Source organism: Astyanax mexicanus, chromosome 2, assembly GCF_023375975.1.
Source record: "Astyanax mexicanus isolate ESR-SI-001 chromosome 2, AstMex3_surface, whole genome shotgun sequence".
NCBI classification, from domain to species: domain Eukaryota; kingdom Metazoa; phylum Chordata; class Actinopteri; order Characiformes; family Acestrorhamphidae; genus Astyanax; species Astyanax mexicanus.
In genome coordinates this window covers 45,378,140-45,402,777 of record NC_064409.1, presented here as the reverse complement: position 1 = coordinate 45,402,777, position 24,638 = coordinate 45,378,140, and the positions used below count along the sequence as shown (strand labels likewise).

Below are 24,638 nucleotides of genomic sequence, written 5' to 3'. Positions count from 1 at the left end.
AAGATAACACCTCACAACTTATACAGAAGTGAGCAGGCATTCCCAGGCTGTCTTTTGAGGGAACACTTTATGATCACATGATCACACGCTGCCAACCTGCAGTATCTCAGGAGCTTTGGCATGTCTGTGTTTATGGATGATTCCATTTCATTTGGCTTGTTTGGCTTTAATCAGGCATATTTAAGAGCTTTTTAATTACAATTCTTCTAACGATTTGTATTCATTCCATTCACTGACAGTAAATAAAAGCTATTGATTACTACATGCTTCTGTGGTCTCATTTCATTTTTAAGTTATAAAAATGAGTATTAATGTGTTTGCGGTTGTAGTGATCAGATAGCGAGTGGTATTATGTAGGATTAAAAATGTGAGCTGTAGAAATTCAGAGTGTTTTAAACAACAAAGGCAGATGCACTGATTCAAGCCCTACTATTTTTTTTGGGCATACTTGTTTGTTTTATACTCCTACTGGTGTCTCCTGATGAGGATTGCTACTTACTGTAGTGAAGGAATTTGGTTTGCTTAAATTTGGATATTAAAATTGCTTACCAAGTAAAAGCATATTACTACCCAGAAAATATTAGCAGATTCTGCATGATTCTAATTTTCGTTCACAGTCTGGATGATTCAGTAGTTTACAAAAAGAAAAAAACATTAAATGAGAAAGTGTCTTCAAACTTTTGACTGGTACTGTATTTCAGGTACAAATATTTGCAGGTTACATAGATGTTTAGCTTTATATACTTGTTCTGTTCCTAAGGTCAAGGTTGGACTCACTGACCTTTAAGTGTTAATTTCACATTATAAAAAGTGCATTCAATTTACTTAAGAACTGACCTTTTTCAGTTTCTTGATGAAGAGAAATTGGAGGTGGCCATTGGTTAATTGAGCATACTTTTGTCATTTTATCCTTACATTTAGAAATGTTAAGTTCGCCTATGCTAGCAATTAAAAGCTAGTGAAACCGTAAAACATGCAGCAGCTTAGGAAGAATATGTTGTTGATGCTGGAGAGCAGCTCATCACCAGCACCGGACTCAACTAGTTGTAAATATGGGTTATTACAGAAACTAGGCCTGCTAGGTGATCACAGCTTTTCCTGTGCCACTGTCTGCAAAAGGGGAGCTCATATTTGCCACGCAACAAGGTTGGGGATGTAAATGGGGAACCATGCTAAGCTAAAAGCTAATGCAAGAGGATACTACCCTTCTCTACAAAGTGCACTCCCTCGAAAACAAACCACCAAGTTGGAGCTTAAAGGAACAATCAGTAATAAATGCATATATGGCTGCAAAAGTTAAATTTTTAAACACTGGATAGAGTTTTTCTGCCTCATCTGCTCCTCCCCAGAAGCAAAGCTCACATAGGTTGCCAAATTAACACACGGTGGCAAGCAACGATGAGTCTCACTATGTAACTAATCAGTATAGTATATGCATTCCAATGTCCAAAATGCTCTCCACTATGCTAGGCGTGGTGGTATGGTTAACAACCTCCCTGAAGCTCAGTGATTACATGTTCAGCAGAAAATAGCCAGCTTGACCATTTCCATGGCCGAATCTCACTGTTTGCGTGCTGTTGTCTAAACCCTGGCAACCCAGGGTGTGGAAATTTTAGTACGGGAATGGTGATGCAGTAAATCTGTGACATATTTTTTTTTGCACAGTTCAAATAAGAAAATACTGGCTCAAGCACTCTTGACAAGAGCAACCAGTGCTTGTTTTCTTAATATCTAATGATACATCTCAATCATGTTATTAATTATCTTCTAAATAATTTTTAATTCTCCTTTAACACATATCAAAGGACAAAAAAAAAGAAGCTGATTTCGTTTTACTGGTAAGAATCGAGAAAAGCAAACCTGAGGCAGCGAGTGGGAGCACGGCTAAAAGCTAACTAACGGCCTACAATCTCGTTAGCATGCTAACAGCACATTACACTGAGGGGACACATCAAGAGGACACCAACACTAACCAGTAGGACCAGAACAATAATTACAGTGTTTTTCTACAGTATTAAAACTGTGCTATGATGTGTGATGTGACTCTCAGAGCGTTCTCTGTGACATAAAGCAGTCAATAAAAGCAGAGGTTATTGATTTTTTTTCTCCCACAATTCCTCTGTAAAAGGAACAAGAACGAAGATCATTCTGAGAAAATAACAGAAAATAACAGGGTTGTAAATAGACTAAATAGCCTGTACCATTTAACCCCAACCAAGGTCAGATGTGTTGGCAATACTTCGCAAAGATAGAGAGAAGCTAAAAGACTATATATGTATACATATTCCAATTAATACAGTATGTACACGTCAAATGACAACGTACAGTTATACAGAAAAAAAAATGCATTCTTTGACACTTTTAAACAGTGTGATATAGTATCAATTACTGTGTGTTTGTGTATGTGTGTGTGTGTGTGTGTGTGGTTTAGCAATTGTCCGCCAGAAGAGCTAAAGGACACAGCTGTAAAATAAACAGCTAGCACACTCACTTACTGCTGTGTGTTATTGTGAGTGATTGCCTGCATAATAATGATTTGTGTGCGTGTGTGTGGGTGTGTGTGTGGGTGTGTGTGTGTGTCCACACTGGCAGGGAGCATTATTACTGGATGAATGATGGGACATAGACACACCTGAGACTGTCTGAATACACCGATACTCAAACACACACCAAAGTACACACACTGCCAAAATGAATTGGTGTAAGCTTTGCAGTGGTACTATTGATCAGTGAGGCCGCATCCGTGTGTGTTTGTGTGTGTGTGTGTGTGTGTGTGTGTGTGTGGAGGTGGAAGTTAATAAGCTTGGAGTGGGGTCAGAGATGTTGCCGCATCAGATCAAAAGTTAACAATGTTTTCCTGCTTTATTGCTAAATATCAGCTATACTCTGCTCTCCCCTGAGCCAGAGCCGCTACTGACAAAGCAGTTTACAACATATAAATACGAAATGCGATGAGATCTGAAGTGGAGTGGACTGAGGATCCAGTTCAAATCACATTTAAGCTTCTTTCTTTAGAACTGCTGCAATTTAACGAAGTGGCGGTACGTGGTTTTGAAGATGACTGATTACTGATTACACTATTGTCTGTCTCTTTTAAGGGAATCATAAGTTATCCAGCCAGCTCTCTCTGGCATTTTTACAGTCTTTCATGGTGTTGCGAGAGAAGGATGTCCCGGTCTGGTCCCAAACGAACTCTGGAGCAATTAGTTTGTGGGAAAAGCATTATCTGATCTCGATTTTACGCAACCATCAAATATACTCCTCATGTTTGAGCTAAACGGCTGTTCAGGTGCAGTTTAACCTGATTTATAGCCCAGATAATTACTATAGCTATGAACTAATACTATCTCTGCTGCTGCTGCTCCATGCTAATCTGTTTTCACACTAAACACAATAAATATATCATGTTCATGCAACTCTGCATCCACGGCATCCACAGCAAGAATCACATTTAATGAATCGATGTATTTAAACACAGTACCTTCTTGCTGTATTTATTTTCTAGCTTCACCCAGAAAGCTGTGACCAATAAGCAGAGACAACAAGCTCTACTGATTTGTTGTGATGCATTTTGTGTGAAATTAAACCCAAACCAACCCAACTTAATTAATTCATTAACTGATTGTCACGTCCTTGTCTTCTCCCTGGTCATCCACTGTTTTTCTATGCTTTTCACTTCCTTTGTTTGTTGTTCTCTGCTCTCTGTGTCTCTGCCCATGTCTTCAGTGCTCCCACCTGTGTTTATTTGTAGCTCCGCCCCGTCATCGCCTGTCCCCAGGTGTTTCCTGTTCCCTTTTCCCTTCATGTGTATTTAAAGCAGCACTAGGTAGGATTTCCTTGATTTTTCTTGATCTTTTTTTAAAGAAGTAAAATTACAGCTTGAAACCCACTGCAGTGCTGCATTTAGGTGTAATAGGAGGAATAGCGGTGCTCTCGTGTCTGTGCCGGAGCTCCTCTGAGCTCAAACCAGACTCTGTAAGTTTTGCAAGGCGGCCGCGACCAACGCTCGCGAGAACTGCGACCTGCTTTCCGACCTTTAGTTCTAATAGTTCTACAAGGACTACTGGTTCATTCTTTACAAACTAACATACAGACACTCTGGCAGAAGCTGGAAAGAGACGGAATATGTCTGTGAAAGCCAGAAAACAAGAAAAAGAAACTAATCCGCCTGAAACATTTTTTACACTCTACAACTGTAGGGGGAGCCCACGAGCACAAAATCTCAATCCTACCTAGTGGAGCTTTAAAGCCCCCGGGTTTTCAGTGTTAGGTTGTCTGGTCTTTGTTTTCTGTTTTGTAAGTTTATTTTGTGTTAATTCTAGCAGTCCTGTCTGTTTATGTATCTCGTAGTAAGTAAATTAGGTGTGAGGCCAGCCTTAGAATTTCCTTTGTTGCTTTATTTGGTTATTGGTTATACAGAAATACAACAGACATCTCTGCAGTTTTTGGTCACTTCCAGAACAGATTTCAAATTTTTTCAGAGTCTGTCATTATTATTTTTGAGTAAAATATATTGTCCCCAAAGTAATTCCAATAAACAATACGCATACTATTAAAATGCATGGCCATTTTATGTTTGGTTTTAAAATATAATACAATGACATAATAAAGCAATCGTGCCCTTTTATGGAGGAAATAACGACCATGGCCCATTTCCAGTCCACCACACAATCCACCTTTCTCTATTCTGTTATAATTTTTACCTCCAGCCAACAGAGACCTTTGTTCTCTCATCCCCAAGTTACCTAGTGACCTAAATCTTCCACACTTGTTATCCTCGTTAGCCTTAGTATACATTCATCACTCTGTTAGACTGATACTGTATAAGGTATTGTATACTGAGTGTTTTTATTTTTTTTTATTCTTGCCTGTTCTTACCCCTTTGGACTCGTTTGACAGTCCTTGTTTGTGAACTTTCTGCTCGGTTCGTGGTCATGCTTGAATGTTTTTACTCATTGTATGCAAATGTCTGCTCCATCAGCCCAACATTACAATAAAGTTTACTATTGCTAACATTTAGACACTCAAACTGGATTGTACCATATTTTTCGCACTATAAGGTGCACTTAAAAAAAACTTAAAATTTCTCAAAAATCATCAGCGCGCCTTATAATCCATTGCACCTTATGTATCAGGTTGCAAAGAGCAGTAAATCCACTCCAGCTAGCACAGCATTAGCATTAGCTGCTAACTGCAATAAGAGCTAGGCCATCCTAAGCCATTCAGATGTGACTATAATCGGCCTGTAGCCTTCTGCTAACTCCGGCTAGCTGTTCTGAAGCAGCATAAGCATTAGCCGCTAACCATGCTATTTCTTTCATCCTTCAGAGGGGAGTATACCGGCCTTCGTGTTTACAGTGTTACAAAAAAACTATGTGAGGCAAACCGCTAGCTAATAATATACCCTGGCTTACCCCTAGCAGTTAGCCGCTAATGCTAATGCTCTGTGAAAAAATCTGTGTGGATAAAACTTCCTGTGATCCTTTGACTTTAAAAGAAAATATGTTTTTATTACAGTTTTGTTTAGTTATCTTAGCTTTACGTTAGCTTAGCTAGCTGCCCACCCCCCACCACCACCACCACCCACCACCTACACCCAGTGGTGAGACTTGCTGAATTAGAAGTGCTTTATAGTGTCTCTTAAAATGTGCCTTATAATCCAGTGCAAAAATGAAATGTATGAAAATAGACCAGAAAATAGATGATCATTGATAGTGTGCCTTATAAGCCGGCATGCATTAAAGTACAAAAAATACGGTATATACTGTATATGCATATATAAATATGCTTCTCTCTGTCTTTGCAAAGTATTGCCAACACATACATACTAATACAAACCTTACAAGTCTTCTTTGTCTGTATTAGATCTCGGCTTGTTTTATCTATCGTTTATTCTTGTCTTTGGCTACTTTTAGCTTGTTTTATTCCTGTTTTTGTTTTTCACCTGGTTTATGTTTATTCATGTGTGCCTTGTTCTTGACTCTTGACTTGTCACCTGTTTTTTTGGCCTTTTGAAAATGATATTAAAAATTGAGCAATGCTTTATGCCTTTATGCGAGTGTCTGATCACTTTTGCTTTTGAAGGTGTAGCACCACACTTGAGTCTATAACAGGTGTGCTGAAGGTGCCCCTTTCAGAATACCATAGGAATACATTAGCATTATTTAAAGCACAGCATCAAGTAGCTTTCTTTTAATAAATGATTTAGCAAAACGTTTCTGTCCGTTTTGATTCATTCACTTTTTTATTTTGAAGAAACAGAACTTCATATCCTCGTTTCTCTGCGGTGAATAGTTGAACACTGTGTCCCCTAGCGTGGAATAATCCAGCGCATATTTTTAAGCACTAAGTCTGTGCACTTTTACTTTTCAAGGGCACCCGATTTAGACCAGGACTTGAGTTCTTAGCCGATCAGTCTATCAGTTCAGCACAGCTCAAATCAAAAGATAATCATAAATGAACTGCAGCTTCATCAGAATGTGGCTGATGTATCCTGATAATGAGAGAAGATGAGCTGCATTATTTTCCACTGATATCATCTAAGCAGTTCCTTATACTGCATTCCCTACACACTGAGCACAGGGCAGGAGTGAAGTGAGCATCAGCTAATATCTATTTATTTATTTTATTATTTTTATCCCATTTTCTCCCCAATTTACAAGGTTAATTACCCAATCCACTTATTAGGACTCCCCCTATCACTAGTGATGCCCCAACACACTAGGAGGGTAAAGATGAGCACATGCCTCCTCCGATACATGTGAAGTCAGCCATCACAGCGCACTTGGAGGAAAGCTCAGCGATTCGGCTCACAGACATCTTGTGCTGAGCTACATCAACCTTTTGGAGTGATGTGGGGAGAGTAAGTGCCATCTACCCATCCAGAAAGAGAGCAAGGCCATTTGTGCTCTCTCAGGGCTCCTGCAGCTGATGGCAAGCTACATAAACTGGATTCGAACCAATGATCTCCTGATCGTAGTGGCAGCGCTTAACCCTCTGGACCATTTGGAGCCCTAACATCAGCAAATGAAACTAATATAATATAATCTTCATTATTCAAGAATGCTCCTCAGTTTTATTCTTAACATGTTTGATAGGTAAATGCTCATGTGTAACTTCCTTTAGTGTAATAAAGCATTGTTCACTAATTTCTACACAGTGTGTACACAGTGTGTACTGTGTTCCAAACACTTGCTGTGTTTGAAACCATTTGTAAAATGTCTAAATATTCAGTGTAGTCCACTTAATAGTGAAAGGTGCTGTAAAAAAAGCACTGTCTAGACCAAAAGATCAAAATCTGGTGGTTCAGACTGATAATTCGGTTTATTTGCAGTGTGAAAACACTTTTGTAGATGGTTCAATCTTTCGGACCAGATCCAGGTTATTGAGTCCAGCTGTATTCACTTATTAAACAATAGAAGACGAAAAAGAACTGGTGTTCTGGCCAATCATAAGTCCACCATGAGCGCAAAGGATTACTCTTGTGACTGTTATATCTACTGTAACTGTAGTTTAACTCCTATTAACTCCTACAAATAAAATTAATCAGAGGGTCATTTTTTTGCTCATTCTTCTGCATCCCACATGTGTATGCAATGGATTCAGTCAGGGAGTCATATTTGGTAAGATATCTGAATAAAAAAACAAGTTTTACCTAATTAACAACACTCTACAATATAAATCAGTGTCTAGCATAGGGAGAGCATAAGCCCACATGATGATGTGATGATGACAGGATGTAACAAAGACCAAAGCAAGCTAGCTGTTCAAGCAGGGCATTTTAACTCTATAAAAAACTAAACCATAGCAAGTTGAATGATCTTATTTCAAGGCAATTAATCATATTTTTTTTCTGATAGGAATGTATGTCTTATTAAGCATTATAAGATTATTTTGCTTATTTTAGGAAAATTGACCTTAATCAGTCTTACTTAACTAATTTTCACCTTATTTTAAGAATTTTAATATGATTTCGGCTCTTGCTCATGCAAACTTATCGCCTCTGATTGGCTAACAGCACTGCAAGGCAGTGAGACAAACAACAGTTAGAAATGTTTTAAAATAAAGACATTTTTACCCTATTAACAGTCTTTGTAATGGTATCTGTTACTTTACAATGTGTGTAATGCCCTGCTAAGTTCAGTACAGCCACTGACCTCATCTTAGAGTCTCTGTAAAATGCGAAGTCCACCGGAGATCCTATGTAAATCTATGTAAACACACGGAGGTGTGCATCGTAAGTGCATTATTGTTGTGCACTTATAATTTTCACCTTATTTTAAGTTATTTAAACTCAAAATAAGAACAAAACATCACCAGTTAAGTTGTTCTGATTCTTGTGTCCAAATGTAAGCCAATAAACTCAGTGACTCGGTGTGCCTGATTTTATTCTTCATAAGACATCTTATTAAGAAAAAAATGTGCTTACCCCATTGGCAGATTTTTTTTTTTTTTTTGCTTAACATAAGCATGTACATCGCAATTAACGTCTAATCTTGTTTTTGCCAATGGAATATTTGCAGGAAACTCGTTAAGTATCGAAAGGAAAGATCCACCCTCTTCTGAATACAGTAAAGCCAATACTGCTCTTCATGACATTATAATGAATTTTGCCCTGTTTAGAAAAACAGTCCTGGTTCTACCATTTAGTTTTATTCTGTTAGGATTATTAAAAGTATTACAGGGTATTTAATATGTTTATTAAACATGTATTACTTCATCGGTTCTATTAAACGTCTCTGCTTGATTTCATAACGATTTGGAATGTCGCTGTCTCTCTCAGGCTTAATACTAATCCTCTTCATCTTATCCGTCTCCATCTTGGTGCATTAGGGGAGATACTGTAAGCCATTCTGCTTTCCGTTTCCCTCATGTATGTTACTTTTATCTCCAGTTATCTCCTCCATGTATCTAGATTTCATTGAGCTAAATAAGAAAGTAAGAGAAAAGAAAAGAAATGAAAAGAATAGAAGAAAGGAACATGCCGACTGACAGATGCAGATACAAATACATTTATCGTGTGATTCTCTCCACCTGGCTCGGTTCAAGCTTAATTAGCTTTTTTTTCCCTCTTTTGATACAGCTGTGACCTTACCTCAGGCATGCACAGACAGAGCAAAAAATTTATTTGACAAAAAGAAAGTATAAAACAAAGATGAGTGTAATGATGTGTAACAAAGAGAGCTCAGAGAAATGTGTCAGTATGAGGGTGAAAATATGGTCATTAAATTTCCCTTTATCTGCTCACAGCCTCGCCGGACACAGGGAATGACACATACACTGACAGAGGGCCTGGAGCGCGTCTAAAATAGCACATAGGGTACCTTTAAGGGCTTCTATCATTGCAAACTAAACTTTTTTTTCATTTGAAATTAAGTGTAAATTAAAGCAATATTAAGTAGCATTTTTCTCTTAAAACATGAACCTGTAAACATGTGAATAGCTAATTTATCAGTATTGGTTAATGTAACCTGCTTAAAGCAGGCTGGACAGCACTTAACATATACCAGTACTAATAAACATATAATCACATAATCAGTCATGTTTGTGTAGTCCAGTAATGTCCAGTAATGTTATCTACTGCCTCAAAAAATATGTTTCTTTCACTTTCTCTCACTGTTTCTCTATTTCTCAGCTTGTCCAGAAATGCATACACAAAGAGTTTATTTAATTAGTGGCTCGAAAAGCGAGTTATACTTCCCAACTGTAGAGAGTAACCAGAAGCTAAAATGCCAATTATCTCATAATGCTGCTTTAAAGGTCTCATTCCATCATTTTTTATTCATCTTAAAATGTCTAGCTGTGGTCTCTAGTATGAATAGATAACATGTGAGCTGTTTTTTTTTTAACTGTGATCTGGAATAACAGTGCTTTAGTCCGTGGAGAAGTGGGACGGGGAAAAACAATATCTATACATGCAAACATATCGCCTCTGATTGGCTAACAGCACTGCGAGGCAGCGAGACGAACAACAGTTTTTAAAATAAAGACATTTTTACACTAATAACAGTCTTTGCAATGTCATATATTACTTTACAACATGTGGTAACGCCCTTCTAAGTGTAGTTCAGCCACTGACTTAGTCTTAAAGTCTCAATGCAAAATCCACCGGAGATCCTATGTAAACCTAATTACTTACACATAGAGGTGGGTAGTCCAGGTCCAGACATGAAAAATCTTGTGTTTGCTGAGCCACAGCAGAAAGACAGTTGGAATAAAACCCTGTGGTAGAGTTTCACTTTTAACTAGTTTTAACATAACTGTTCTTAACATACATCTACCTATCTCAATTGTATTACTTCTCTGGTGGTGTTTCATAGACAAATTCTAACCATTTGTTCCTTAGCTTTGAATTACTGGGCAAAGCGTATAACACTGATGTGTTATTTGCCATGCTGTTTCTAGTGCTGTTAACTTCTGTCTGACGAGATGTGCATGGCTGCGTGACTTTAGCACTGCCTGTGGGCGGTCACGATCCAAGATGGGCGGGGCCATGAATACTAATTCACGGGTTGATGTAGGCATGTTGCTTTTCCTGATCGACTCTTTTTCCTGAATATTTTCTTTTACTAGCTACTGCAGACAATGGAGGTTGAGGAACAGTTTTATGTGCCGCCTCATATACAACTAGAGAGATCTATAGTATTTCACAAAGAACAAGAAAAAGTAGATATTAGCTGAAGGAGACCTTTAAAACGTCTACATGTATTGTCAGTTCTCCAACACTTCATATTACTGAATTCAACTGGATTCTCCGGGAACAAAAAAATGCCAAAAAGCTCTTATAAAGCAACTTTAAAGTCTCTCAAAAAATCTACTTTTGATTCTCCACACTGTAAAACATTTCAAGTTGGTTAAACTCAGCAACATAAGTTCCCCTGCTGCCTTAAAAAGCTGAGTTAACTCAACTTGATGAAAACATTTGTATCAAATCAAGATGTTAAGTTAAACAAGTTGTTCAAATACTCATTACTTATTGTTTCAACTTGATGCACTGAGTTAAAACAACTCAAGTGTTTAATTTGTCCTTTTTTAAAAATTGATCTGTTTAGTCAAATAAACTAACAATTCAGCTTTATTTTAACATACACTTTCAAGTTAGTACAACTTCAGTAATATTCACACAACTTATCATTTTAAGATAACCATAGGTATTAGCAACATTTTTTATATTATTATTTAACTGCCAATACCGACAGTATAATGCTGGGGCAGTATAAGAGTAAACTCAGTAAAGATTGAACTCTGTAGCTCAAAGCCAGCATACTGTGATCAGCAGGATCACAGAATAAAGTTAATGTGTTCTTACAGCTCTACAACACTGAGGCCTGGCAATTAACACATATATTATATTACTGCACGCCCAGGATCAGGTAGCTTTGGACAACAGACAACACAAAGATGCTAAGTAAGGGAGAGACCACACCCAATATGCAAATATTGGCCTGGCAATCAACATATATATAATAATTAGTGCACGCCCAGAATAAGGTAGCTTAGGGCAACAGACAACACAAAAATTTTAAGTAAGGGAGCGGCACACCTAATATGCAGATATATGGTACCAGGAACCAATAGGAAAGCTGCATGAACCAACACTTTAGAAAGAGCTAAAAGTTGGTTGAAATCACATTGTTTCATTGGCTCAACAAACATTTTTAAGTTTTCAGGTTGAAAACAATTGAGTTGTACTTGCTGGTAAGTTCACTCAACTTAATAACATTAGTTCTTCTGACTAAAACACAGAATTACTTTTTGGAGTGTTGGTGACTCACGCCGCACTCAAGGAGTCCGGAGATAGGCGTGTCCCTCCGCAGCTGAAAGTAATCCCCTTTAGTTTTTGCTCCTTGTTATTATTAACTGCTATGCGTCGGTTAAAAAATGTTTAGCCCAATGTGCCCACGGTTTTAAAGTTGTAAAAAGTACTCCAGTCTTTTCTAACTTGCTGCCTATCACTCTACCTCTCTGCATTTTCAAATCTTCCCATTTTTCTTTTTTTTAACCAATAACTTAAAAACGTAAGTTGAATAAACTTGGGTAAATTTGAATAACTCACAGGAAGTTAAGACAATATGTTATTTTAAGTTATTTTTATGTAAAACGAAGGAACTTGAGTTCAATATACTAAACTTGTCATGGCAATTGGAATTGTAAAGAAAAAATAAGTTCACATAACTTAATGTGGCTGTAATGTTTTACAGTGCACTTCATACACTGTAGTGTGGGCAACACTTTTTTGTGTGGATTTGGCTGGATTAATGTGCAGCCCATGCTGGCACAGGTGTTCAGTTATACACAAGTTTGTATAATCTCCATAGGAAAGCACTGGCAAAAGATATGTAATGCTTTGGGAAAGCCTAAGGCCATCATGCTCAATGCCAAATGTGGAAAACACAGATATAAAGCTCTCCTGCTCTCTGAAGTGAGGAAGCTCCGTCCAATATTCAAACTTTGTTTGAGCTGGAATGATGTTTGTGATCAAGCACTAATTATTTCCCCTGATGGAGAACTATTTAAACACTGTATTCTGAAATAATTCCTTTAATAGGCCTTGATCCTTTTATTAGCTACACTGTAAGCCCGGATAAGTTGAATTTACTTTAAAAAATTGAACTAAAGGGGAAGTTGATTTAACTTTTTTATTTTTGTTATAATGTAAGACCAGATTAGTTGAGTTTACTTAAAAAAAAAGAACTTGGTTGCCTTAAAAAGGTTAAGCAACAGGGAATGAAAACTTGAATTAGCATAAATTAAAATCAAGTTATTACAACTAAAGGGGATTTTTTTTTTTATTGCTAAGGTAACCTAGGGGGAATCACTACACACTGATGGCTGATGGAGTGTCAGAAACTGTTGGACACACTCAGTATGCAAATAGATTGTGACAGAAGCCAATGTAAAAGAAGCTGCCAATGACAAAAGACTAAACTCAGTTATTATAAGTTGGCTCAACTCAAAGATCTCAGTTTAAGTGTATATGTGCCCAAAAATGTTATCAAAATAGTTGAGTAATGTTCAGAAATCTCCAATTTTATGTAAAACAAACTAAAATCATTTGAGTTCAAACAACTTCTGGGTTTACAGTGTACAAGTGTATATGAGACAAAACCTCTATTTCTCTGCAGTGAAATAAGTTACTCACATTCTAAAAATGTTGAGGGCTTTAAACACTTCTCCTTACTTCACTTAATCATTTTAGATTAGTAACAGGAATCAACCAATTTTTATTTATTTATTTATTTATTTATTTATTTATATTTTTTTAAATAGACATAAAAACTAGACAACGGTAATAAAATGAAAAGTATGGAGGACATGAAATATTTGATTTCTATTCAGAAAATATATAGTCATTTTAAAATAGCACAAAATTGTATGATATTATTAGTTAAATTTAGATTGTGGCAAACAAATATTTCTATTACAACTAGGAATTTTGTTAACGTTTCTTATCAAACATGATCCCTTCATTTCTAATGCTTAAATACAAAGCCACAAGATATAGGCGTGTAATATCAGACAGAACATTGACGAAAACACCTAGCTGTTGAGGGGTTATCTTAAAAATGAAAGTATTCATGTATACCTTCAGTAATTCAGTAAACCTTGCTAGTATGTGGGAATTGTCCATTGTTTGATGTTTTCAGTATATTCATATAAATGAATACATTTGGCAGTGCAAACCACACATATGGTGTAATTGGACCACAGGAGACATAAACATAAACAAAAACATATGGGCCCTTTCAGACAATAACCGCATTATTCTTGGAACAGTTAGAAAATACTGGTATATATTTTTGTATGAGTTTAGTTTACCTTTGGGTATTTCATTCGTAGACTCTTGAAGACTAATTATTTGTGCAAAAAAGATGTAAAAGCCAGAGTTATCTTTTGAGAAGGGTTAAAAACAGTCTTTGAAATCACACCAACTATCTCCATTTATTCTTTTTTTTTTTTTAATATTATGGGTCTATTCATGCTTACAGTTCCTGCTCTCTGGTAACAGTCCTGTCCCAGAACTGTTTCACTATTCAGCTGAATTTTTAATGCAACCATTATTTTCAGTTTTCTTTTCTTATTTTCTGTTCTCTCTCTTTCACAGGTTTTGAGATGCCTTGTTCCTTTAGTTGTGTCCTGACCTGGATCTCCACTGCCCTGCTGCCCACTCAAAACTCAGAACCTGTTTCTACATTAGCTATAGCTCTCCATTATCTCTTTAACATTAACACTGAACATATATACCCATCACCTACTCACACTCAAAACTCAGAACCTGTTTCTACATTATCGATTGCTCTCCATTATCTCTTTAACATTAACACTGAACATATATACCCATCACCTACTCACACTCATAACTCAAACCTGTTTCTACATTACCTATAGCTCTCCATTATCTCTTTGTACTGTTGTTTTTTGTCATGTTTTTTGTTTGTGCTGTCTGGGTCGACCAAAGGAGGATGGGTTCCTCCCAACGTTTCTTCCCCTTAGTGTGAGGTAGTTTTTCCCTGACACTGTTGGCACTATCACCATGGTGCTTTCTCATAAGAGGCTTGGACCCATATCTATGTAAAGCTGCTTTATGGCAACATGTATTGTAAAAAAAAATGCTATATATATATATAAATTTGAATTGCATGCAGCATTATGTTGAACAGCATCATCTTAAACTTCCATTAGTACAGTAGCCCACGGGAAATTGTAATTGCGTAGGAGTTGTAAGCAGTACTAAACAATGTCTGTTGCTTTAAAGATCAATTCATCAGCTTCATTCCAACATATAACCTTCTTAAATAATAAATAATAAAAAAAATAAACGCTCTAATACGCTCTAAACAAAACAGGCTCAACATAATACCAAAGAGGGATTTAGATTTGTATTTGAAGTGGAAGTATTTCAAGTGGTTTCTTTGAGTTGGCATGGTCTTAATAAAAATAAAAAAAAAACACTGCCTTTTTAAAGAACTCTTAAATAACTTTCTGTATTTAGGAGAGAGTGATTCCGAAAGCAGCTACTGTGTCTCTCTGTGCTGCTTCTCTCTTAGCCTGATATTATCACAACAAAGCTGTCCCAACCCTGCTCTATTCCAGCTGATGTGACTGTTAGCTTTGTGGCTATCCTGCTCCAAAACCTGCTGAGCCTGATTGTTAAAATTTCCTTCTGCACTCGCCATTTTGCCCTGTGTTTTCTCTTGTAAAGACCAAATTTTTCCTAACTTTCCATTTTCCCTTTTTCACCGACTCCACTTTTTGCAATGTACATGCAGTACCATACAAATGTTTGGACACACCCCTTGCCATTCAATGTGTTTTATTTCTTTTTATGATTTTTTTAATATTGTAAATTGAAATTGAAAGTGAAATTATTTTGAAAGAAAAAGTGGAAAAAAGTGGAACATTAGATTCGTCTAAGTAGCACATTTATCTTTGAGGACAGATCTGCACACTCTTGGTGATTTAATCTCAGTGTCTTCATGAGGGAGAGTCACTTGGAATAGTTTTCTCAACATCTTGAAGGAGTTCCTGGAAGTGTTGAATAGTTGCTGCTTTTCTTTCATGATCTCAAATCACCTCAAATCACCATCTAAGTTGATCAGGTTCAGGTCAGGGGATTGTGGAGCCCAAACACTTTTTTTTTACTGTTTACTACATAATTCCATATGAGTCCCTTAATTGTTTTGATATCTTTCATATTAATTGACAATGTATAAAATGAGAATGAGAAGGTGTGTCTAAACCTTTGATTGGAAATGTTCGTATATACATTTCTGGAGGCAGATTTTCCTCTTTAAAGGTTTGGAAGGAAAGCCTCTACATTAATGGGTGTAGACCTCGCTCCTGGAGATAGACCTGCAGGTTTAAATCTTCAGTCCAAATCTTACACGCCTGATCCAGGTTATTAATGAGGACATTAATGAGCTGGATCAGGTGCAGTGGATTCACTTTCCGAGCCAAAAACGGCTGTAGAGCTGTAGAGCTCCAGCAGCAGGGTTGGGGTTGGTGATCACTGCTGTAGAGGATTTCACTTCCACTAAAAACTTTGCCCTTTTATTTTCAGACCTACACTCACTTTATTAGGTACTCCTTGCTAGTACTGGGTTGGACCCCCTTTAGCCTTCAGAAATGCCTTAATCCTTCGTGGCATAGCTTCAACAAGGTACTGGAAACATTCCTCAGAGAGTCTGGTCCATATTGAAAGATTTATCGGCTGCACATCCATGATGCGAATCTCCCGTTCCACCACGTCCCAATGGTGCTCTATTGGATTGAGAGCTGGAGACTGTGGAGGACTGACATTTGAGTACAGGGAACTTATTGTCGTGTTCAAGAAACCCGTCTGAGATGATTCTCTTGTGCTTTATGACATGGTGCATTATCCTGCTGGAAGTAGCATCAGAAGATGGTACACTGTGGTCATAAAGGGATGGACATGGTCAGCAGCAATACTCAGGTAGGATGTGGCGTTGAGACTAATTAGTACTCAATTGGAAAAAATCCCCCACACCATTTCAGCACTACCACCAGAAGCCTGAACCAGCTGTTGATACAAGACATGATGGATCCATGCTTTATTGTTGTTACTACAAGACCGACCCAAAGCTGCTACTTTTCTCCTTAACAGGTAAGCTAACTGGCTAGCTAATTCAGTCAGGTGCTTTATCACCACCACTAGGTGAGCTTACTAGGGACTAGAGCTGTCTCTCACGTGGGGCACAGCCCCGCCGACCGCAGCACTCCCTGGTGTAACATACGGTCATTATACCGCTGAATACGGGTGATAAAGGAGTTTAGAATTGCTGGATTTCTCGTCTCGATCTTACTCTAAGTTCTCTGCCTCTACTACTAGTCTAAACTTTGTGTAGATTCAGACCTGCTGAATTTGGCAACCCGAGGTAGCTTTGTGGCTGGGGCAGACTACTCTCTGTGGTGTTTTAAAATTGGACTGCTGTAGCCATTTCATACACTCGCAATCAGCTTTCTTCCCCCATTCTGATGCTCAGTTTGAACTGCAGCAGATCGTCTTGGCCATGTCTAAATGCCTAAATGCATTGAGTTGCTGCCATGTGATTGGCTGATTCGACATTTGCGTTAATGAGCAGTTGGACAGGTGTACCTAATAAAGTGGCCGGTGAGTGTAAATGCTCGATCACAGAGAAGAACTTAAGTTACTTCATTTAGATGTTGTCATTTAAACAAATTACATTACAATAAACAATAAACAACAAACAAACAATACCAGAAGTGGTACCAATACCATGAGTGCAGAAAGAATATACTTATATGTTTATTTTTACAGTGTTTGAGTTAAGGGCAAACTCAAGAAACCTGGATGAACTCTTCTTTTTCTTTAAATATTCAGTACTTCAAGGTCTTTTCCTCAAATCTCTTGTGTGCTTTAAGTGAAACGCTAAAGTAGTTAAAGTCATATATTATAATTTATACATGAATATTCTTTATCCCCACATGTACAAATCATGTTGTCATGTTTATACTTGGCCAGTGGCATTTTTACTGGGGGCATGTAAAGAATTCCAGGGTTTTGAGACCCTGTTTATTTAGAGTTTAACCTTTAGTGGAATAGTGTTTGCATACATTAACAATGCATCTGATATAATTAAATATTCCCTGTCTTAAAGTGGGTGAGAATCTTGAGAGATTTCCTGTTAGATTAAACTATATGTATTTTTATTCATAAGCAAGAAAGAGCAAAACAAAGGTTAATGTTGTTTTATTCTATAAACTACAGACATTTCTCCCAATTTCCAAAGAAACATATTGTCCTTTAGAGCATTTATTTGCAGAAAATGAGAAATTACTGAAATTACAGAAGAAAACAAGTTCATATTCATAAAGTTTTAAGAGTTCAGAAATCAAAATTTGGTGAAATAATTCTGGTTTTTAATCACAGTTTTCGTGTATCTTGGCATCTTCTCCTCCACTAGTCTTACACACTGCTTTTGCATAACTTTATGCCACTCCTGGTGCAAAAATTCAAGCAGTCCAGCTTGGTTTGATGGCTTGTGATCATCCATCTTCCTCTTGATTATATTCCAGAGTTTTTTTATTTGGTAAAATGAAAGAAACTCATCATCTTTGAGTGATCTCTTTTTTCCAGAGTTGTATATTTATATCTATGCAGTTATTTTTTATTATTATTATTTTTCCCCATTTTTGTCTCCGGATTTGGCTATCCAATTGTCCCACCCCTTTGTGCATACCCATCACCGGTGGCACCTGTGACTCTAGGAGGGTGTGGATGAGCACATGCCTAAACAAACTAAATACTTTAGTTTATGGAATCTTGGAATCTATGGAAAATTGTTTGCTTCTGCTTCAGTTTTTTGCTTCTGAGTTTTGGCACAGTTTTCACCGGTCGATGGGGCTTAGAAAAAGCCATTCCCCCTTGAATCTTCATTGGTCACCAATTTTTGAATTTTGAACTGAAGTGTATTCTGAACCCTTGTCTGAGACCTACCGTACCCAACCCACCAGCTTCAAGAATAAACAAAATTTGGCACAAAATGCACTCCATAAAGTCTAACCTAGATCATGCATTGCGTCTGTCACAGCATTTGTAGCTAAATCCTTCATGTCATCCCATCATAAAAGGGCTGCTGAGATGAGCTTTTCCAAGCTTAGTGACCTCCATCCCTAACACTGACCACCTTTCCTCCACACTCTGCCTGAGAAGAGGAAATGTAGGAGTTAAGGTTGTTGAGGAGCTCAGCTCAGGATGGTGCTGTGAAATGTATAATGGTTCTACAGTATTCAGATCTACTACCTTTACCAAATCCTAATTAAACGTGTTTTAACTGAATTGTATTGAGTCTCAAAATCATGCAGTGATTAGCAGAAACTGATGAGACTAGACAACTTTTAGATAACGATGATGGACGATCTTAACATCTCAGTTTGGTTTTAGTTTATATGTTTGATTTTTTTGTTTGTTTGTTTTTAACAGCAAACTAAAATAAAAATAATATCAGTTCTATACCCTGCATGTAAAAGCTAACGGTGATAACAGCAAGGAACATAAGAAACATAAAAATAAAGGAACGCTCTCATAGGTGACAATAATCCAACATACTCATTAAGCATAATTGCTCAATGAGACGAAACTTATTGATACATTAAAACAATCAAAAAATACATTAAAAACAAACAAAGTCATGCTTCTAGAATTTCAGCAGCTCCTATTTCAGACGTTTGCATTTGTAAGAGTGAGAAAATTCTGGACTAAAGCTGGACTAAAAGAACATTGTGTGCCGCCACTGTGACCAGGTGCGTAGTGCGTAGTGCGCATTGCTCGAGTTCAGACTCACAGCTCATTTGTATCATCTAATGCTGAACTGCCCTCTCGTTTATCAGCTGCACTTTAAGGAACAGGCTTTTACACAGCGCTCTTTAACAGGGCTCTTTGACTCAGAGCACTAGTGGAACCTTTTCCACAGCATGTTTTTTATTTTGAAATGATCCCAGTATGGATAAGTCACTGAACCCGACAGCACTGACTGATCTGTGCTGCAGCATCTGTACTGTTTCATCATTTTATCACCACTGATCAATAAGATACTGATGCACACTGTGATAATCACATATAATTACTGAGAACAGCCAAGCTTCTATCCTGTGCACATCATCCATCATCTGCATCATCCATCAACCACATCATCCATCCAAATACAAACACACAGGTATTCCTGTTAAGATTAGAAATCCCTCTCACACACACACAGACAGACACTTGTTTTTGGGAAAAGTAAGAGCTTGGGTTTACATACAGCATATTACCAGTGCCATGCAAAAACCTCATATGCTGTATCTCCTCAACGGTAAAACCTTCAGAAAATTCAGAGAGATTTTATTTCTGACATTTTAGAGCATTTCTATTGGTCCATTCATAGATTTTTAAGAACAGAATGCAAATCTAACAGTTTTAACTTAAGTTAACAAAAAGTGACAAATAAAGGATGGAGATACATGTTGTATATCTGACAGGAATGACTTGCAATAACAATCATTATTATATATGAATATATTATGTGAATCCAAACTACAGAAAATCATCTTTCTGCCCAGTTACTTGCAAATGTGTCTCTTCTGGTAAAATGACCAAAATCATCACTGGTCATTTTATAAAGTAATTTTATTAAACACGTATTAAAACCAACTATGTGAGCCATCTCTGCTCTCTCTCTCTCTCTCTCTCTCTCTCTCTCAGTCTCTCTCAGTCTCTCTCTCTATAAGTCTGTCTCTCTCCTCACACACACACAAACTTGTTTTCAGAAAATGTCAGGGCTTTAGTTTACATACAGCATGTCATCAATCTCATGCTAAAACCTAATGGTTTAAATGGTAAAATCTTCAGAATATTCAGAGTATAATATAGAGCAATATAGAGAGATATTATTTCTGCATTTTTTAAGCATTTCTATTGGTCGATTCATCATTATATTAAGTCATTTAACTAAACACACACTAAAACCAACTATACGAGGCAATGCTGTGCTCTCTCTCTCTATCTCTCTCTCTTTCTCTTCTTTCTCTCAGTCTTTCTTTTTCTCTCTCTCTCTCTCTTTCAGTCTTTCTCTCTCTCTTTCAGTCTTTCTCTCTCTTTCAGTCTCCCTCTCTCTCTTTCTTTCTCTATGAGTTTCTCTCTTTTTCAGCCTCTCTCTCTCTTTCTCTCTCTATCAGTCTCTCTCTCCTTACACTCTCATACACAAATACATGTTTTCAGAAAATGTCAGAACTTGAGTAAAACCCCTTGTATCTCCTAAAACCTTCAGAATATGCGGAGTATAAAATATAGAAATATAGAAATATTTTATTTCAGCCTGTTTGGAGCATTTCTATTGCTCCATTCATCAATAGATTTGTAAAAAAGAGCAGAATGTGAATAACAACTGATAGCTTCAACTTAAGTTAGCAAAAAGTGAAAAATAGAGATACCAGTTGTCTAAGTTGTCTAACTGCAATGATTTGCAATAATAATTATTATATTATTATATATTAATATGTTATATGAATCCTATGAAACTACAGAAATGATGTGCTCGCTCTTTCTCTTGCTCTCTTTCTTTCCTGATCAGTCTCTCTCTCCTCACACACAGATACTTGTTTTCGGAAAATATCAGGGCTTGAGTTTACATACAGTGTATAAGCAATGCCAAGCTGAAACCTTATATACAGTGTCTCCTATGGGGTAAAATCTTTAGAATATTCTGAGTATGATATAGAGAGATTATAGAGAGCTTATTTGTGCATTTTTGAAGCATTTCTATTGATCAATTCATCATCCTTGATAGCATCATCTTCTACTTAAGTTAAGAAGAAGTGAAAAATAGACATACATGTTGTATGTCGTAACCATTTGCAATAATAATCACTATTATATACAAATAATATGTTATATGAATCCAAAATACAGAAGTGATGATTACAGAAATTAAAAACGCTTATTTTCTGGTGAAATGATCAATATCATGAGTCATAAGTTGGTCATTCCACTGTAGGGGCAAAGTATGTCCTCAACACGTACTAAAAGCAGGAGCAGCACTCTGGAGCACAGGCAGTTCCTCGCAGTGGACTTGTGTTCAGACAGAGTCCAGGAGGCGAAATCGACAGATCGGACTGGACTCGGCGTCTCAGCGTCAGTCGATTTAGCGGCGCGAGCTCCAGGAGCTGACAGGCTGACCCTGCCTCCCACTGACCGTAATGAGGCGCGTGGTGGTCGCTGTGGGATATGGGCCAGCCAGAACAGCCCCGGTGAGGTCGGGGTCACGACTCCCATAGCGCGCGCGTGCACGCGCTCATATCTCATTTACACTGCGGGAGAATCGATCTGCGTCTAAACGCTCACGCAGCTCCAGGTGATGTTGTTTGCTGTTCTTTGGAACGCTGATGTGCGCGCGCACGTTCAGGACAGACACACACAAACACACGCCCAAATACACGCGCGCGCGGGAGCCTTGTTTGTTTTCCTGTCTTTGCTCTGCTTTACCATAAGTCTACCATTATCATTAGTCTATCTAACTCAAACCTCGTACATCAAACATCTTTGCTCCAAAAAACTATTAAGTTTAAATAATAATTATACAAACAAAATATATATATATGGCCGCAAATTGCATTTATTGAGCTTCAAGAACATTAGTCCAATGAGTTCTCTTTTTTCCACCATTCTAGAGACACAAGTTCCCGCAAGGAGATAAATACATCCTCACCAAGCACCTACATGTACACTTACGTAGCCTCTGTATTTTCCACTTGTATTAATCCACTTTTCTTGCCAAAATTAGGCAAATTGATAATACATAGTCATAAAAAAAACACAAAACACTGAACTCTACATTTCTCAGTCTTTCTTTGCCTTCAATATCCACGTTTCCCGCCAAAATAGGGCTAATAAGACATATCCTCAAATCCTCAAACACACAACACACTTTCTGATCAGTCATTTTATTTTGTTATGCACTTATATTATTTCCCACGTTTCCCTCAAATCTTAAAACACACAAAACACTTAACACTGAACCATAAATTTGTCCCAGTCAATCTCAGCTCATCTTTCTCAGCCGTCATGCTAACTGAACAAGTGTTTGAGACACTTCAGTGAGAAGGTCCTGGAGCTCCACAATAAACCTTCACCAAAGCAGAACCTTCAGAAACATGAAGCTGAAATCTCTCAGTCAATATGAATTTGACAATGCACTACTGATCAACACTCTCTGGAGGTCACTCACATTCATGCAAAAATATACAAAGCATCATGAATATCTATCTCCTCCAGATGCGCTTCCAAGGGCACCTTTTTATTGTCTGCGGGAGACTTTTTTGCTCCACGTTTGTAACTTGCAGGCAGAATGGAGAGCGGTGAGCCTCATCTGCTTAAATAACGAGGCTCTATCTGTGAGCTGCGAGCGCTTCGTATAGTGCACATTAAAAACGCGTTGCTCCAGAGCGCGGCGCACAAGGTTAAGTGAGATAGGGCAGCGGGGGAGCAGCTTTCTACCGTTTAAATTAACTCAGGAGATGAGAACGCGATGATTGACTGGAGGAGCATTATTAAACCCTTAAATAGCTTAAAGCAATCTTGCTGTATTAAGCTTAAGTGTGAGATAACCATACAACCAAAACGACACAGCTTTAAAAAAAATTCTGTATTTTTCACTAATACAGCTGATGTTTTGGGTTGTTGTTGTTTTATTCCACAAAATTCCACAAAAGGACTCGATTAAAAAAACAACCTACAAATACAGCCACGTGAACAGCAGAATTTGTTGTACTAAAGTGCACAAAAGTGTGCGACAGCTTTTAAGGGTTTAACCTTCATGCCTTTCGCTTGGTCCGTTTTTTGGACGCATGCAGTTCCGTGCGCACCGGACTCTTAAAGGTTCTCACCACATACATAGAGATATATAGAGTGCATTAAAACAACAGAAAGCGGCGGCTATACACTGGTAAATGCACTATAAGAAGATAAGATCATATCACACTAGTTGCCCAACGCACTTTTGAACAAGGACGGTGAACGATTAAACTGTTTATCCAATCATCCAAAGTCCGCTTTCTGTGCAATTCGCGAAAACAAAAATGAGCATATGGAAACTTGATGTTGCATCATTACATGCAATAAACGTTGCTTGGGTCTCTACACAGAACATCTACCAAAGTTATGAAGGCTTGCAGCTCTCTTTAAATGCGCGTGTTGTAATTCCCTTGTTTTTTTTGTTTTTTTTCTGTCTATTTTTTGAGAAAACGTAGATTCTTGCTATACATATCTTCGTCGTAATCAGCACCATGATATGATCGACAAAAAAATAGAAAGAAAGGAATGAGTCTTTTTTTATCGCTTAAGTATTTTATCTTTAACTCTTGCACTTCTTTTCACACTTCACTTTTGTTTTTGATACAGATCTTTTAGCAACGCAATAGAATAAAAAGTATGCACATAATAAAAAAAACGTACAACACATAATGAACAAGCGCAAAAGTGCACAGAAAATGAATAGGGACCTACGTGCTCTCTTGTTCTCTTTCTCTTCTTTATTTTTCTCTCTCTCTCTCTCTCTTTCAGACTCTGTGGCTCCTCGTGCGCTCCGCGGCTTTCTCGGCGTGGTTGTGGCCGCTGGTCGGTGGCTCCGCGCGGTCACGCAGCTGCACGTCTGAGGACATGTTGCTCGAGCGGCTGCGCGGCGGAAAAGGCTGAGCGCATCTGATGCGCCGGTGCGCTCGCGGGTGGAAATAGGGTGTGAGAGAGAGAAAGACACGCGCGCATACGGAGTGAGTGAGAGAAAGAGAGAGAGGAGGAGGTGGAGAGGAGAAAAAAGGGGAGGGTAAAGGAGGGGAACACTCAGGCTCACGAGAGAGCAAGCAAAGCCCCTGCCAAAGATTTTTTTTTCTTCCAGCACCGAGGCGCAATCACCTGCTCTAAATCACATCTTCACATCTAATAATCTGAAGAGCCTCGACCTTCAGCCCTGAGGGAGCGGCAACAGGCTGGAAAGCGCTCCCTGCGGCTCCTGTTGGACGCACGTTTGAAGTGCTTATCTCATAACAGCGAGCCGCACACCCCTGTAGCTTCCAGTACCAACCCCGGAGCAGCTCGTGCAACCTGAAGAAGCAGCTGCCGCTGT

The 24,638-nt window shown here is 38.0% G+C and overlaps 1 protein-coding gene across 2 annotated transcripts in view; it reads right to left on the bottom strand.

Annotated features, from left to right (window-relative positions):
• chrm2a (cholinergic receptor, muscarinic 2a) overlaps window positions 1-24,346 on the bottom strand; it is a 193,283-nt gene extending 168,937 nt beyond the window's left edge. Inside the window, exon 1 of one of the 2 annotated variants that reach the window (XM_049474359.1) lies at window positions 24,023-24,346. The gene's annotated coding sequence lies outside the window, so the exon portion shown is untranslated. The remainder of the gene's footprint in view (window positions 1-24,022) is intronic. The other variant, XM_049474358.1, reaches the window with a different exon arrangement.
• Window positions 24,347-24,638: the final 292 nt, after the last annotated feature.